Source organism: Caretta caretta, chromosome 12 (assembly GCF_965140235.1).
Source record: "Caretta caretta isolate rCarCar2 chromosome 12, rCarCar1.hap1, whole genome shotgun sequence".
In the NCBI taxonomy this organism is placed as follows: domain Eukaryota; kingdom Metazoa; phylum Chordata; order Testudines; family Cheloniidae; genus Caretta; species Caretta caretta.
In genome coordinates, this window is record NC_134217.1 from 8,473,467 (window position 1) to 8,491,049 (window position 17,583).

Here is a 17,583-nt window from a genome sequence, read left to right on the forward strand (position 1 = left end):
CCTGATCTCAGTTCTGATGCCCAGCCTTCAGCAGCCCAGAGCTGCATTTGCAGGGAAAGCCCTGCTCAGTCCCCTGGAGCACCAGGCTGCAGAATACCCAGTGCAGGAGGGATTCTTCAGGGAATTTAGCTGTGAAGTTCTAACAGGTCTCTACTGAGCATGTACAAACTGCAATTTTTCTAGGGCTCATAACTTGGCCATGACACCAAGGCCATCACTCTGCCAAATTTCAGGTCCCTGAGATGGGGGTGCTAGATCTATTCAAAGAAAAGGTTGTCAGAATTTTATAATGTGGGCAAACCAATGTATTTTCTCTGCTCTTGTTCTTAGAAATGGCTGAACCATTTTGGCTGAAATTTTCAAAGAAAAACAAACAATGAGCCCAAAGCAGACACACGGCACAGAAAAATTCAGCCCAATTTATTAAAGCTCAGCATGGTTACAAGTTTCTGAAAACAGGGTCTTATAATGGAAAGTGCTGGACTACCTTGATAGTATGCAGTGCTCTGAGCCCTGCCTATAATAATCCAGCCTCATTTTTGGCCACTTTACAGAGTAATGTAGTTACTGTCTCTGGTCAAAAATAATCTCTAATCCGGTCCTAAAAGTTAACTTGTAAATTAACATGAGAAGTGGATAAGACTTCAGGGTAGAGACGACATGATCTATTCTGAGGCACCAGTGACCACTTTCCTAGATAAAGTAAGCTCTTCTACCATAATAACTGACAGTAAAATAAGGTTTTTCTAGAATTTACAAAAAACAAAACCCCAAACCTTGGTTTGCAAGGCATTATCTTCTCAGGAGGCGGCGTAAGAGGTTATTTTTTACAGCTACACCTAGAACGCCAAGAAGTCGTAAAGCTTGAACATCTGTGCCACTTGATTACTCTCTCAAAGCTTGAAATCATTTGATGTCTGTTAGTTTTATTGCCTTCGTTGTCTGACAGGAAGGCTGAAATTACTGTAGTCAGCACCTTCCTGCTCACGTTTGAATCCCAGAAAGAAAGTGTTTCAGTAAATAATTAATAAATGCTGAGAAAGGGCATGTGTGGTCTCAGTGGTCTCCTTTGGATAAAGGACTGAAAGTCTCTTTCATTTACTGCAATAAATAAGGTTAGTAGATTCTCACCTAGCTGGTGGAAGGATCTTAATTACTTCCACCAAACAGGCCATACTTTTAATACTTGCTCTCAGTATTCTAGCCCTCCGAGGAAGCAAATGTTGCCAACTCAGTGAACTGGGGCATTTTATGGGATGGCAAAGCTTCCTTTTTCACTGGCATGGGAAGAAAGGAAAAAAAAACTGAACAATCTGTGACCTTTTTTCCATCCCAACTGTGTCAAACCCAGTAGCTTTGGGCCAGTTATAGATTCTTAAAATAACTGGATTTTGAGTACATTGAAATTTTTTCAGGTAAACGGTGGGAGAGAAAAGTTATATAGTGGGCAACAGAGCCACTCTTCAGTGGTGGCCTCTATACATTGGCGATGGAAGATCAAGATGAAGCATCTTGTTTTATTTATAATTATTTCTATTCGCAGTGGTTTGCTTTAGTTAAGAAAGAATTGGAAAACCATTTGAATATACTAGCATTGGTATGCCTTGACATGCTTTACTTTCAAGGATAGCTCAGTCTGGAAACATGGAATGTACAGCAAAACTGCCTTGGAGGTTACTGAAACAATACGACGCCCTGCTATATATAACGAATTGTCTATCATTATTGGTTACGCCTTCGCTGGTTTTATGTCAGATGGGTTCAGCATAATATGATATGGTGTGGCCATGCCCCTGTAAGTAATTCTGTGCCTCTGCAGAAGATGAGGACTTTCCAGAGTAGCATATGCAGTGCTCGGGCTTTGCTCCGGCTCCTCTCACATTTCCAAGATCACACACCTTTTGGGAGTTCTTGCAGATCTTTTGAGGTCTTTTGCATTGTGGCTGATATAGCAGCAAAACAAATACGGTAGACACTCAGAGTTAGGAACAGCAAGGGAATGCAGGTCATAACTCTGAAATCTTTGTAACACTAAACAAAACATTTTGGTTTTTCTTTTAAAAGTTTACAACTGAACATTGACTTAATACAACTTTGAAACTTTAATATGCAGAAGAAAAATGCTGCTTTTCACCATCTTAATTTAAATGAAACAAGGACAGAAACAGTGTCCTTATCTTTTCAAAACTTTTTTTTTAAAGCTTTCTCTTTGTTTTTTTAGTGGTTTACATTTAACACAGTACTGTACAATATTTGCTTTTTATTTTTTTCGTCTCTGCTGCTGCCAGATTGCATACTTCTGGTTCCAAATGAGGTATGTGGTAGACCTTCAGTTTGTAACTCTGGTGTTCATAACTCTGAGGTTCTACTGTAGGAAGCTTCAGCTTGTGAATAGATTTTGGACACAGGTACAGATTTTGGCATGCATACGAGGTATACTGTTTCTTCCAAAGTATCAAGGCAGCTATCCTAGGATCTGCTGCCTGAGCCTGAAAGACCCAGCAAGCTTTATACAACTGATTTTCCTCTTAGGGAATTTTAGATGGTAGGATTATGATGGGGCAAAAGTAGTTTCCACTGCCAAGGACCCAATCTGGACGTTCTTACTCACAACAAGCTCCCAGTTAAGTCTGAAATTAGAATAAGTGGGCACCAGAAGTCCAGTGGAAGTTGTGTGCAAGTAAGGAGTGGATGGTCAAGTCATAAGTTAGAATGCATGGATAAGTGAAGAAGGAAGGTAGAACAGGGCTCACCACACTGTATATAACAATGTCTTGAGTATAAATTGTTCAACACACACACACACCTTGCAAATGAGTTGGTCTTTGTGGAGGGAACATGTCCGTGGCTCAATGGCAGAACAGATGTTCTCAATGGAGAACCGTAATGAGGCCTACCTCTTCTACCCTTAAATTAGACAATGAGAGGTGAAGGATAAAGTTAGCACTTCAGGGCTTAGCAGAATGGAAAGTTGGCAGAATTTGAGAAAGGCAGCTGAGCTTGTCAAACTGCAAATAAGCATTAGTTCCCTGTCATTATGTTTATGCTAGGAAATCCTGCAGGAATTTCTGAAGTGGGAAGAGATTTCCATTATTGATTGAGCTGAAAAAAGGCAACAGAGCACACTGGAAATATTCATATTTCTAGGGTTACCATACGTCCATATTTTCCTGGACACGTCCAGCTTTTTGGTTCTTAAATCGCCATCCGGGAGGAATTTTTAAATATCTAAAAATGTCCAGGATTTTGCCATTATTATTTTTCCCCAAAGAAGAGTTGATCATTCAAGAAAGAGAGTGAATGCTGATCACTCAAGAGAGTGCCCGCTTTTTCCCCCCTTGCTCCCAGCGCTTGCACCGCGAAGCAAGCGCGGGGGGAGGTGAGGAGGGGGAACACGGCGCGTTCAGGGGAAGAGGTGGGGCTGTGGCAGGGATTTGGGGAAGGGGTTGGAATGGGGGCAGGAAAGGGGTGAAGTTGGGGCGGGGCCGTGGGCAAGGGGCACAAGCAAATACCCTCCCTCCCCCACCCCCTGTGGAGTGTCCTCTTTTTGAATGTTCAAATATGGTAACCCTAATATTTCCCCACAGTCAGGAATCAGCTACTAGGTATCAGAGGGAGTAAACATTTTTAAGTTTAAGGGGTAAAATGTAAGGGTCAATAATCGTTAAACAGAACGCTACATTGATAAATTGAAACAGTTTGCTCTCAAGGGAGATTTATTGCTCTTTTGGCTGCATTCTTAGAGGTTGGCAACCAGTTCCCCATCGCCACCACGTCTAAGAGCGCCATGGGATGGTGGGTCATATTTAATTCATTTTAAATTGAAGGTCAGAGAATAACATACGTTTTGCAGTGGTTAGTATTTCAAACATATTCTAACTCGGGCACAAACGCCACTCAATCATGCTGGTCACAGGGATGGTCCTAAAGATACGTTACTTGCCTTTTTTTAAAGCAAAGCAAAACTATGCAACACTGCTTCAAGCAAGTTGAATTTTGCAAGGCTACTTTAATATATATTTTAGTGTGTGTTAATTCACTACAGACTAAGAGGACCACAGAAATTATTCCTACAGCAACAAAATACTGTACAGAGAGCTGACATATACCCACAGTAACCTATTTTTCATATAGCGGCAGAATTTCTTGCTGGGTAGTTACGCAGAGAACTAAGTGTTCAAACTCAGCAGGGGGCAGCATACATTGCAAAACTAAAAAAGGGGTACTGCCATTTGCCAGGAAGGCTGTTCAAGGAGGCTGCATGCTGTTTAGAAGCCGCAGGTTGCAACTTTTGCTTTAAAAGGTGGCATCAGGTGGAGCAGGACCTCTCTGCCCTTCTGTCAGGGTATCACTGATGTAGTGCTCAATTTTAAATGCAGCCTTTAATCTCTGTGTTGCACAGTGAGCCTACAGCAAATATTTACAAGCAAATTGCTTCATGCTGTAGATTAGTGCCTGCAATGAGACATCTTTGCTAGTACTGTTTTAACCATTTTAGACAATCTGATCTGTGCTAGAAACAGAGTTTTCAGACGCAGCTATGCTGGGTTCTGTTGCAGTAATGTCATTACCGCTTTTAGCTACAGCAGGGAAAGCTCTCGAAACTGCTGAAAGAACAGTTTCTCTTGAAGTCTGTAGATTCTCTTGATGTCTTTGCCACTGGAGTGGGGCAGATGGTGCATGATCTTTGGCTCTTGATGAAACCATTTGGATCTGGCAAATGGAGACGTGAAATGTTCTCCCCTGACAGACATAATGCCTCTAAGGTAAGGATAAGAGATATAAATTGGCATCATCTTGATAGGAGTGGAGGAGTTACAAGAAAAGGCTCCCTTTATGGTCTATTCTGCTAATAATGATTACTAACTTTGTGCCCTCTATCAATTACAGGTACAAATCACAGAATGCGTCTACTGCCTTTTTGAACACATGCAACATGTGCACCCACAAATCACGTAGACCGGACATCTGCAGCCTATCACTGTTCCTGCAGTTGTATCTGAAAAACCAGGGACTATTTTTTGAAAATTTGGCCCACAGTCTACAGCGGGCATAAGATAGGATAGGAGATCACCATATGGGGATTGATATAGTAAGGCAGGATTCCTGAAAACGCTCTCCAGTTCCACCATCCTGAGAGTCAGAGTAAAGCTCCACAACTCACAACTTTGCACATAGGACGGCTCTAGGCATGTTACACAGATGCAGGCGTGTCCACTGCTAGCGACAAGGTCACTGAACAAATAGTCACTCGTAAAGACTATAAAGAAACGAAAGACTAGGGGAAAAGGGATTACACTTAGACTAACTGTTTCACACAGATATGACAATGGTGAACTACAGTACATTGGATTTAGAAGAAGCAGGCAACCACCACATTTTCAGGGAGATGCACCAATTCAATCATACTTCTCATTCTTGGTAACTTTCAAAGGAAGCAGGATGGGAAAAGAAATTTAAGTCCACATGTCAAAGAGACAAAGCAGACAGGGTTGAGCGACTAAGAGGGCAGCACAAGTAGGTTTACAATGGCTGCAAGGCACACGACAACTGAACTCTCTAGGTTGAGTAATGTCAATTGTCTGTTAGCTAACAGACTAACTATATTTCACACTGTTCTGCCACCTTCCATCTCCAGAAGGATCTCAAAGTGACGGACCATCATTAATCTTCACATTACCTTTGTGAAGGAGATAAGTGCGTAATGGCAGAGGCAAGAGTAGAATTCATAGCTCCTAACTCCCAGCCCTGTGCTTTCGCCACTAGATGACTTTTCAGCCCAGAGACAAACTTAATATTCTCTACTGATATTAAAGATCTCCATTGTGCCATATGCAACAAATGTTAGTTCTCCAAACTGTATTTGCTGTATACAGCCATGGAGGAGAGTGAAAGGCGTATACAGTGAATATAAACAGCATTTACCATTCCCTGCTGGTACATAGCGTCAGTCACTTAGACTGGAGTCACCAAATAGAACTATATTCCTGCTTTGCAGTGTTGCTCACGCTGATTATTTCTGAGCGGAGATTGTCACTATTGGCATAGGAAAATGAGTCTCAGCTTGATTTTGGTTTCTTCTAATTCAATATCATTTTGTTTGGTGTACTCTTTTGTTCTATTACGTGAAATGATATTTACAATTTGCTTCATCCCTAATAGCACATGGAAATCCACAGAAATGTTTCAATGCACATTGTTTTGTAGTATTATTTTACCGACATCACAGGAGTTTGTGAGGTTTAATAATCCCAAACCTAATTATAAAATTGGACAGATTTTTCATCTTAAAAGGGACTCTATCAGGTTAAAAAAATCATATTGTTAACAAAACATACCATTACCTGTATTATTTGTAACACACTAAAACTGAAATTTTTTAAAACTATTTTTTAAAAATATTTCTTCTGGTTTTTTTCCACTTCATGACAATGAAATCAGAATAGCCACTTTCACTTTTGTGTACCAGCCAAGTTTGCTTTCGGGTTCTAAGACACCTTCCCAACATTGCTGTGGTTGAACTGCAGACAGCATAGGGGAATGTGTAGTTAAAAAACTGTTTCTATAGGAATTTTTTTTTTAAAAGTCACAAACAATGTTCCCTCTAATTTTTGACAGGCCGTGTGTGCAAAAAATTTCTTCTGTGCGAACTGTTGTGCTTCTGTGCAAATTTTTGTGCGCGCAGTGTTTTGCTGTGTGCGCAGGGTTTAGGATCTGTGTGCGCACGCACAGCTTAGAGAGAACAGGGGTCACAAACACTTCTATCTGTGTTAGATTTTATATAACGTTATTTTTATAAAATCTAGATCTGGGGCAAATTGCCTGAGACTGAGCCTCTTTAAATGGTAGATTGTAGGAAATGCTGCAGAATCCCCGTGCGCATCAGCTTTTACGATAATCACTGACATGATACACACACGTATTAGAAGAGTTATCCTCCCTTCTCCTATTCCTCCTCTCTCCACTGTTAGATATCCTCATACTCTCACTTTGTGTCATGTCTACAATTAAACCATAAGCACTTTGGTACTGGGAACTAAGTCTTATTTGTTCTATAAAGCACCTGACAGACTCTGTTCACTGTATTAGTAATAAACAAGATGTAACGTTACTAAGAATCCTGATCTATTTCGATATCATGGCAAAGAATAGACGCACCACATCTGAGAAGGGAGAAAAGGGTAGCTAAAGAAGGCAGCCACCTTTACAGATAGAAAAGTCAAAACCTAAACAAGAGAACCCAGGTGACTGATCTCTTGTACATTGTTTAAGATAGAATGGCCAACTGTTACACTGTTCATCCCAAATGTGCTAGCTCAGCTTGCTAACAACACTGGTACAATATACCCGAAAACAAAAATAATCATCATCATCATCATCTCATCCACAGCTCCCATTAGTATTAGTGAAAGCAAACAATTATAATTTGACATTTTGGTTAAAGGGCAACATTGTATTTATAGCATTGCTCACAATACAATTCTTTGAAATGGGGGATAGACCCACCCTGATAGATTGCTTTGTATGAATCAGTCTCTTATGCTGAACCAATTTGGCACAAGGTGTTTTACCATTAGCAATGACATCCGCTCTAGACAGAAGTGAATGAACCATACACACCAGAAGTTGAGGTGGTGACTAATCTTATCAAACTGCAATCCTAGCTAATTCTCCCATTTTCTAATCCACTAATGAATGTCTTTTATTCTGTTTTTAAACAAGATTTTTAAATGTAGAGAATGAGTCTGCTCTGGGGTTTTGTTCAGAACCATCAATAGGAGCTATTGTATCTCTCCTGTCTTATAAATGCACCCGCATTAGCATCCTGATAAAAAATGGCAGAAACAATGAAACATTATTGCAAATGTACAAAAAATGTGTACGCACCATAGTACTAGAATCAAAAACAAAACACTGCACTTGGGCTGTTCTTAGGAACCAGCAGTTTTGCTTGAAATAAACAAAATTATAATGTATTTCGCTCTAAAGGCTTTGGGATCCAAAGTGCCATCTTCTATAAACAGCAATAAGGAAGCAATGTAATTAACACAGAAAAATCATTTCAGATCAGGTATTATGGTAAGCTACTATTCCAGCTTCTTCCAACATCATTCCTTTAAATGGAATACTGGAATTAAATGAAGATCAAAATGATTCAGTGTTCTTGCCTGGTCTTAAAAAGTGCCAGTCATAACTAGTACCGCAGTATAACACTTGCCACTGAAGGCATCTCTTCCTCAAACTAAGCAGAGGAACACCCTGAATCAGGTCACCAAAACTAATTTTACTGATGACGCCATTTTATTACTTCTTCTGCTGCCATTTTAGTACCGTAGTTACTACATAATTTTCCAGAAAACTAAGCTGTGTGCTCTCTCCCCCCGAGCATGAAACTATGCTCAAATAATCTAGTGACAAGCGCACATGTACTTTTTCCTTTTTAATGGCTGGTAGGGCCGTGTTCTTACATCTAAAGGGCAGGAAAGCTCAACTCACTGTTACCCCAGAGGACCACACCTCAATTCTCCGCACTGATGGGCTGGGTCAGGAGCCTTGAGAGATTGTTTGAACTGAGAAATCAGTCACTGGAAATCTGTCAGCACCAAAGGACAGACTTATAAATGTAGGGGAACAGAGGGAGTGTGCAGCCACCATGCAGGAAGGCAGATTTCCCTTCAGTTTCCATTAAGAATCCTTAGACAAAATGGGCGTGCAAGGAAAAGGAAACAAGGCACAGAGGAGATAAGCACTCGATCTATTAACAATATCTGTGACGGTCTTACTCAGAATCATCATTAACGTGTCGCCAGACACAAGAACTCACTGAAACTGCAGAGGGAAAACTAGTTTCTTCCGAAATATAGTTAGAATCCGAGTGCTAACCTGCCAATTTGATTAATAAAAGATAGACCACTCTTAGATTATTATATGTCTCTCCTGGAACACTGTCAAGAGAAACAGTGTATTAGACGAACAGTCCGGTAATTAATACTTAACCAATCCCCTCCACGCCATTTCCCACATTTAATGTAATCCTTCCTTCGTTCTTAGCCCCTGCCACTCACTACCTCTGCTATAGAGACTGTATTCTTCTGTGATGAGCTGCCTGTTTCATTCTAGCATACAAACCCTACCGCTTCTGTGCAATACATGGGTGTCTGCAGCTTTTTAGAAACTGATCACGTTACTGATCGGTATTTGCATACATATTCTTCCACAGTTTTAGGAATATTAAAAAAAGTTACATCTTAAAATTAAACTAAACATTTTATGTAAAATCGAATGGAAAAATTTGTATTCTCTCCCCCTCTTGCCCCTTTATCTAGCTAGCTCAACGCTTTGAGCTTGACACACTTCCCATTCTCAAACCAAATCATATACAAGGATTCTAAACACCATGCTCTCAACGTGTTACAGCAATCCACATTTACCTGTTTCCTGCACAATCCTTGGGAGTACTAGTAACCTTTCTTCTTGAATAAAAAAGGTAGAAGCGAGAGCCTTCCACCATCTAGCCATATTTTAAACGCCCATTGCTCGTGCACAGCAACGCCCATTGACAGAGGGACAACGCCTGGTTCAGAGAGACCTCGAAATACTGCCAGCATTGTAAATATGATAACCAAGTTAAAGCAGGATGCCAATACAGAATCAGAGAACAGACAGGTTTAGTTATTGCAGCACTTTCACAATGATATTTACTGCAACATTTTTACAGCCATTTGAAATCTTAATCAAACAACCCGACATGCAAAAGAAAACCTTACAAAAGTAAAATCCACTTTATTTTGCTCGCTCACCAATGAGCTGGATAAAGCTACAAAGAAAAGAGGCGAGGTTATATTGATTTCAGTTTCAAGAACTACAAGCGTTCTCTAGCACAATTTATACAAAACTGTGTTTTGAAACAATCAACAGTTCCAAAGTTATGCACTCTTAAATAAGCATTTAGGAAAGATTAGCAAAATCATCCAGACAAGTCAGAAAATAAACCTGGACCAGTTTGTCCATTATTCCAAAATATTTTAAATCAGAGATACTTGGTTAACACTCAAAGTGATTCCATCATGGCAGCATTTCCCCTGGAAAATACAGAAATCCTTTTTCCTTAGTGGAGACAAAGCTATTTTGAGGAAGAAAATTAAAATATACTATGATATCTTTAAATGCTAAATTTAAACATCTCGTAGCCTTTAAAAATGATGTTTTCCTACCATATTGCCAATATATTCCATAAGCTAATCGTTTAAAATTACTTATGAATGATTAATTGCTGATCATTACAATAAAAAAATACAGACGTCAGTAAGAATATGCCTGTTAGAATTATACAATTATTATTTGAATGGTTATATATTACAATACGTGGTGAGAAAAGCCATATCTTTAATCATTTCCTACTGCAGTCAATGATATATTTTAATGCAAATGTTATTTATTTTCAGATCTACTTTACCTATGTATAGTATACGCCTGTGGTTTAAACTTTTTATACTTAGACCATTACACTAGTCTGGTAAGTACACACTGTAGACAAAAGGCTTCCATTTTTCTCCTGACTGTACTCCACCCTTGCTAAGGAACTCTCCTGATGTACAAGCATTATTTGTGTGTTACATTAAGAAGGCACATGAGCTTTAGGACTTTAATGCAAACAATATGCCAACTCCGGCTGCTGCCACTAGATTTCAGATAGAGTTCTATTATAGCAGAGCTAGTGCTAATTGTTAAAAACGGTGCCTTCAATATCTTCCATACATTAATTTACAAAGCTCAGTTGAACTCTGGCTCCCACCCACTTCAGACAAAGGAAAATAATTTGCAACACTGTACCAACTGCAAGGATAATTGAGCCATCTCCCACACAGGGTCAGTGGTGATGGCTTCCTCCATCTTTTCACACATGCAAACCACACATTTCATTGTCTTTTATCTAAGGAGTTAATTTCTTGCCCTACTGTTTCTGGGGTGAGGCTTCCTTAAAACAGGTCATCTTGCTTAGACAGAGAACTTTTTGGTCAAGCTATGTCAGTCCTTCAACATTTCTCTTTGCAGAACAGGTCACACATTTCACACTTAACAATAGAAAGGGTGCAGGACGTGTCATGTTATACACCTTGATACTCAGAGATGAATCTCCAAAGTGGGCTAATAATTCTCTATTGCCTTTACTTCTTAAGCACAGTTGTGGTCCCATCATGACACATTTGATTAATCCACTTTTCACCGTAAAGGATGAATACAGCCTAAGCAAGGAAAAGCTATACTTTCATTTCCCATTCCAAAGACAGGCAGACAGTCAGAGTTGCTAATTAGCATGCAGTTTGAGAGTCTGTGAATTTTAGAGTAATAATCAGCTGATACTCACCCAACTAATCCAGGCCCCTAAGATAGATAGATATATATACATAGAGAGAGAGAGAGAGAGAGAGAGAGAGAGAGAGAGACACACACACACACACACACACATAAATTTTTATTCCCTGAGTGGTTTATATTCCAATGATTTTGGAAGTTTAGCCCTGTTCTCACACACCCTATTACCTGAAGGGAATGGGTGAATCTAAAATTGAGAGAATCTATGTTAGTTTCTTTATGTGCTTAGTTAAATAACTAGCAAAAAGACAATATTGCCAAGTATATTACTTGGCTACTGAAAATGGGAAATACTTTGTATTAGAGCCTCTTTAAATTATTGTAATTTCTGTGCCAGATTTGAAACCCTTCCCCAAAATAAGGTTTAATGTGTCTTCTAAATAAATCACTAGTGCATTTGTAGAAACATAGGCGACCTAGCAAAATTTCCCTAACTGATATATGTGTGTGTGTGTGTGTGTGTGTGTGTGTGTGTTTATATATTTTTTTTTCTACCACAGTGATACCTTAGAAAGCCATATTATAAACAGTGTCTTATCTTTTTTAAAATACTTCGGTAGATGTTTCATATTGTAGGTGAGAAAAACAGGAATAAACACACGCAAAAAGTTAAACTAGTATATTTCTCATTAAATTCAAACAAAAGCTACAATGTCAAAGATAATCTTTTAAAAGGCGACAATCAAGATCCAAAAGCCAACACCACACTGCCCCACCCTAGAGCTGTTCTAAAGGATACTATAAGACGAGAAAGGTATAGATCTTAAGGTTTCTCTTTGATTAGAAGGCTATTCCTCTGAAATGATCCACCTGGTCACAATTCCTCACCTACAAAATTTAAACAAACTATGGGAATATCCACAAGAAAAATTATGATACGAAACCTTAAAAAACAACTGTCAGCCTATTTAACAGTAAGCTTTTATCTTAATTTTTCTATATATTTTAAATATAGACAATCCTACCTGTGGATCACAGAACCGAGGAGTTACAAACCTGTTAACACTGGCTGTGGCTGCAATACTTCAAATGCCTAAAATTTGGGCTTATACAGCGGTCTCTTTCTGTATTAACGCTCAAGTTTTTTCATCTTTAAAAAAAAAAAACCTGCAAGTCCTGAAATGGCTGAGACAGTGAAGAGTCCAGCAAGACAATGAGAAAGCAGCTGCCTCAACTGCTGTACACCACTGCCCATAAAGCATCTATGTAATATTCCAGTGGTGCTTTATTCAAATTCTAAGGAAAGCATCAGTCTGAAACCAGTAACTGATGAGAGTAGCAGTTTATAGGTTACAGAAGGATATTTTATTGTTAATGGACTGTACCATGTAAGATTTAAGAAGGGGGAGGGACAATATCCGGGCAAGGGGAAAGATTCTACTGTGTTTTTTTCCCCAAGCCACTGCAATTACTCTGATGTGAATTTTTGATGACTTCCGACATCTTGCATGGTTAATAATCGTTTCAGCTGTCATGTTTAGACCAGGAAAATGCATTTGCTGCATTGTGATGCAGTGCTGTGGCCACAGATTGTAACACCAGTTGTGAAGCTATTCCCTTAACTGAGCAGCATGAATTTGCACATACCATGAGGCTGAAAAAAGTGGTAGTTAGATTTTATACAGAGAGCTTCTGCCATTTTAGACTTGCAGAATATGTTGAAACAACATATTTTGTTCATTTAATTTAACGGTGTATTAACTGGTGTCATTTTTTTTTATTAAAAAGAGCCTTGAGTCTTTATTGTTTTTATCTGTTTGGGTTATTTGGTGGTTAAAGATTTAGATACCGTTTAAATTACACTTTGGACTTAATTGTAGCTTTGAGTAGAGGTTATTGCATTGCAGGCATATACAGCCCAACAAAACTGTCAGCGACATGAAAATGCAGACCCTTTATTAACATACGTTTAGCTTAACTACCATTTTTCCACAATATTTAAACAATATATAATATTGTTATGATGAATCTGAAGGATAAAATATGCTGCTTATAGAAGAAGGAAAATTTTTTTAAAGTATTACTCTTTCACATACACCTTAAACATCAAATGAAAAGTAAAAGGTTATGTAAAATATCAATGCGTCTTTCATTGTCACCAAAAGAAAGTAAATGCTGCAAGCAATCATGCAATTACAGGAAGGGATGTAAAACAGCAGAGATGAAACCATGTTAAGAGCCAGTCACCCGATGATTAAAGTCAGGCCAGTATATTCCAGCAGTCAGGTGATGGTGCCATCATTACAGTGCAGAAAGCCAGAGAAAAATCGAGAAACGAACCACCCCCATCTTAAAGAAAAAAATTAGAAGCACCAAAGAACTAAGGAATGCATTTGTTGATCTCTAAAACACACCACCATGATGAAGTGCTTTACAGTTTGTGAGCGTACTGTTATCAGACGGCTGGATGCACACACTCAAACTGCATATTTAACGCACACAACCCATAACAATTCAGCTCCCTCCACCATTAACAATTTGTTGGTGCACAGAACTCTTTGAATTTTAAAGCTTTTCAACATAACCCTGCTCTAATCACACTTCACCATGCAGAAATTTTGCCAACCAAATGCAAATTTAATATGGTCTCTCAAAAAATCCAAGAGTCTCGGGCATCTGAGCTTGGTTTTTTTGAAGTATGAAGAACTAACAAAGCACCATTTTAATGCGCGTTAACGCCAAGTTCATATGCAGCACCGACATCAACATCAAATCAATTCACTATTTCCATTGTTTTATTCATTAAAAACAACTCTCAATGAGCAACAGAGTGTTAGCAAAAACAGCAGCACCACAGAGATGTACAGTTTATTTCTAGGCAGCGAAGAAAGCTGGATCTCTGAATTAACACTGTACTACCTGTTTTGGTGGCTGTGTCATTTAATAGCTGCTATATTTGCAGAATGTGCTTTGTGACTCAGACTTATCAATTTGAGAGGCAATACTGGGCATCTCTAAGGCCAACTAAGGGGCTTCACAGTACAGAGAGAGGAAGGGAAAGGAGAAGGATACTTTTAAAGTATTTTTATAGATATAATCTAGTTCATTTATTTCTCCTCTTTATTCCAAGTGATTCAGTAACTGAGGGACTCTTGATAGTTCTGCACACTTCAGCAGCTCATCCTTTCTCCGGAGTAGGAAAGAAATGTAGTCTAGAGTACTGCATTCCCAACCCAGATATATAGCATTTTTGAAAGGCTTGCCACCTGCCTAACCTACTCTTCAGAATTAGATGGTATAGTACCACGTGTTGGGCACGCGGATTGCTTTCACTTTATAGCCACATGCATGAAGGAGGAAAGGGTATTATTTAGATTGTAAGCTCTTTGGAGTAGGGGCTGCCTATTATTATGCATTTGTGCAGTGTCTAGCACAAAAGAGTCACGTTCTTGGCTGCAAAGGTTTTCTGTTACTTCTTGGCTATGTAAATTGCTGCAGAGTTATAAGTTACATTTAAGCTTTTATTTTAAAAATGTTTCATTTCTAGCTCTTATGGTTGCAAAGAAAGCCTACCTAATAAGGTGCACATTTTTGATAGTGTGGGTACTTAACCACTGCAACAGTTTACCAAGGATCATGGTGGATTCTCCATCATTGACAATTTTTAGATCAGGACTGGCTGTTTTTCTAAAAGATCTGCTATAGGAATTATTTGGGGGAAATTCTCTGGCCTGTGCTGTACAGGAGGTCACAGTGGTCCCTTCTGGCCTTGATGGTCACAGTGGACCCTTCTGGCCTTGGAATCTAGGAATTACTGTAATGTAATGCAGAGTAACTCAATTCAGTGTTGCTTTCCCAAGTCTGCAGATATCTGAGAGCAATAGCTCTGAGGGATGCGAACTGCACCCATTCATCCTAAAAAAGTGGTAAAATCTGAAGCCTGGCGATCGCTTCACTTTTGATTACTTTAGTACAGTGGTTCCCAAACTGGGGTTCGCAAAATGTTACAGGGGGTTCTCAGGGAAAAAATTCCCTAATGGCGGACAGAGCTGTCCCTAGGTACCCCGGGCAGCATGGAGCCAGCAGCCTGGAGCCCCTGGACTTCCAAGAGCTAAGAAGATCAAAGCAAGCATATCTATCACACTGAGGAAATTTAAACTTCAAGACTCCTTATAAGAAATGGAAAGGGAAGTGGATATATTTTGCTGTTTTTAAAATTAAATTGGCAGCTAGTATTGTTTTTAAAATGATTATGAAGAACAGGGCTTTGGAGCTGTGCTCCAGCTCCACTCCAGCTCCAGACAAAAACCTGCAGCTCCACTGCTCCGGAGCTGCTCCATGCCTCAGCTCCAGGCTCTGCTCCAAAGCCCTGATGAAGAACAAGTTTAAGTTTTGTTGTAACGTGCGTTGTTTGCCTGGACTGCTGCTTGTGTAGGAGGAACTCTTTGAGTTGGCTTCCTAAATCCCTTCATGCTGTTTCACATCTGATACTCCTTGATGAAAGATAGGAGCCTTGTTTTATAACAAGCTTATTCAAAGTGATGCAAGCTACAAAAGTGAGCTCTTGGGTGAGTATTGCCATTTTCATAATGTAATAAAAATACTGTAATGATAAATAATAAATAGTGTGCAATAAGCATGTCATAAAAACGAATTTTATATTTCCACGATCACAGCTTTTATAATTCGTACTCTGGTAAAGGAGAAAATCCCTGGAAATACTCAATTTTCAGAGGGGGTTCGTAAGACTTGACATTTTTAGTGAAAGGGGCTGACAGGTTTTAATGTTTGGGAACCGCTGCTTTAGTAGAAACATTCAGTTAGCATGCCTCTCGATCATTATTGGACATAGTAGCAGCTACTGTAGGGGCAGGTAGGAAAGTACTGTCAAGGGTTGTGGGGTCAGTGGCAAGGGGAGTTATGCACATCTTAGTATAATGCACCATGTCCCAAACAGAGAGAGAAGCAAAAATAGTACAGAAAGGGTTATGAACAATTTTTAATGATCTATTCTAAGAATTTGTGAAGTGCACATCACAGTCATTTGGACAATCGGCATCTACAACTATATTCCAATAGGACAACTAAATGTTAACCTGCCTATCAGAGAGATGGAGTGAAGGAAGAAGTGTGTGTCTAAGGAACTCAACTGACTTCACCCTGTGAGGCAGGAAATCCCATGCAGGTCAAGCAGACTTTTAAATTATGGACATTATATGAACAGTTACTTTCACTTCCCATCTTCTTTTCTCGTATGTGCGTGCGCGCCTGTTCTCTTCATCAGAGCCCACAAAAGACTTCCTCCCTCTCAAATGTACAGTTACATCTCTGTGGACAAAGGGATAGTTTCTTTCAATACAAACAGAAAAACAAAAGCCACTGCCACTTCCCGCCTTAAATTCAAGTAACTCCCTTAAAGCAACCTACTATACAATCACTGGGGCTTCATAGTAATCTGTGCTTCATTTCATTCACTTGAGAGAGTCTTCTGTGGGGAAATGAGCATGAAAAGCTCTCCTGGATCTTATATTAGCTCATGTTTGAGCGTCTATATCTACAGTGTCTGCTATTATCAATGAGTATTAGACAGTGACAATCATGGGCATTGTTGGCAGTCAGTTAAAACAGTGGTAGGTAGCTTCCTTCCTGAAAATCTTTTTCCCGGTTAATCCAACTTCACAGTCGCACTGGTTTTGGTGAGTGACTTAAGGAATTCTCTCTCTCCCTCCCTCTACCAGGTTGGTGGAGACTGATTATCTAGTATTAGTGACATTCTAGGTCTCTTTAGAAAGAGGGCAGCAGTACCCACCCCATGGACTGCCGACGTTAGCAGATCTGCAGAGAAACACTTATCAATCCCCACACACCAAGAGGATGACAAGAGGCCTGTGAGTGCAGGAGTCACATTGAGCAGATTAGAATAAAAGGACACCTAGGAGAAAGGAATGTCAACTCCACACTGATACCCTGTTTTGCATCCTACAAGTGCGTTCACATGAGAACGGCACAGAACTAAATTTGAACTTGGCGAAATGTGTATTGCTATTGAACCTCATTCACTGGAAGGAAGCAAGGGCTTGGCAATGCTTGATAAAGTTTTTGGACTAATGCAGACAGAAAGTGGCTTGCCTAAGGCCACAGAAAGAGTCAGTGCCAGAGCTAAGATTGGAGCTCAGTTGACTGGTTCTCAGACCAGCGCTTGAGCCCCTACACCGTGCTACCTCTCCTACAAAAAACAGCAAAGCCAAGAATCAAGCTGATAACACG

At 39.6% G+C, this 17,583-nt stretch overlaps 1 protein-coding gene across 4 annotated transcripts in view; it reads right to left on the bottom strand.

The window, feature by feature from the left end:
- NUP93 (nucleoporin 93) overlaps positions 1–17,583 on the bottom strand; it is a 126,295-nt gene that overhangs the window by 58,678 nt on the left and 50,034 nt on the right. The window contains exon 1 of one of the 4 annotated variants that reach the window (XM_048816335.2): positions 12,373–12,634. The exons of 2 other annotated variants lie outside the window; for them this stretch is intronic. The gene's annotated coding sequence lies outside the window, so the exon portion shown is untranslated. Of the gene's footprint in view, positions 1–9,431; positions 9,560–12,372; positions 12,635–17,583 lie in introns of those variants that run through there. One more of the 4 variants, XM_048816336.2, reaches the window with a different exon arrangement.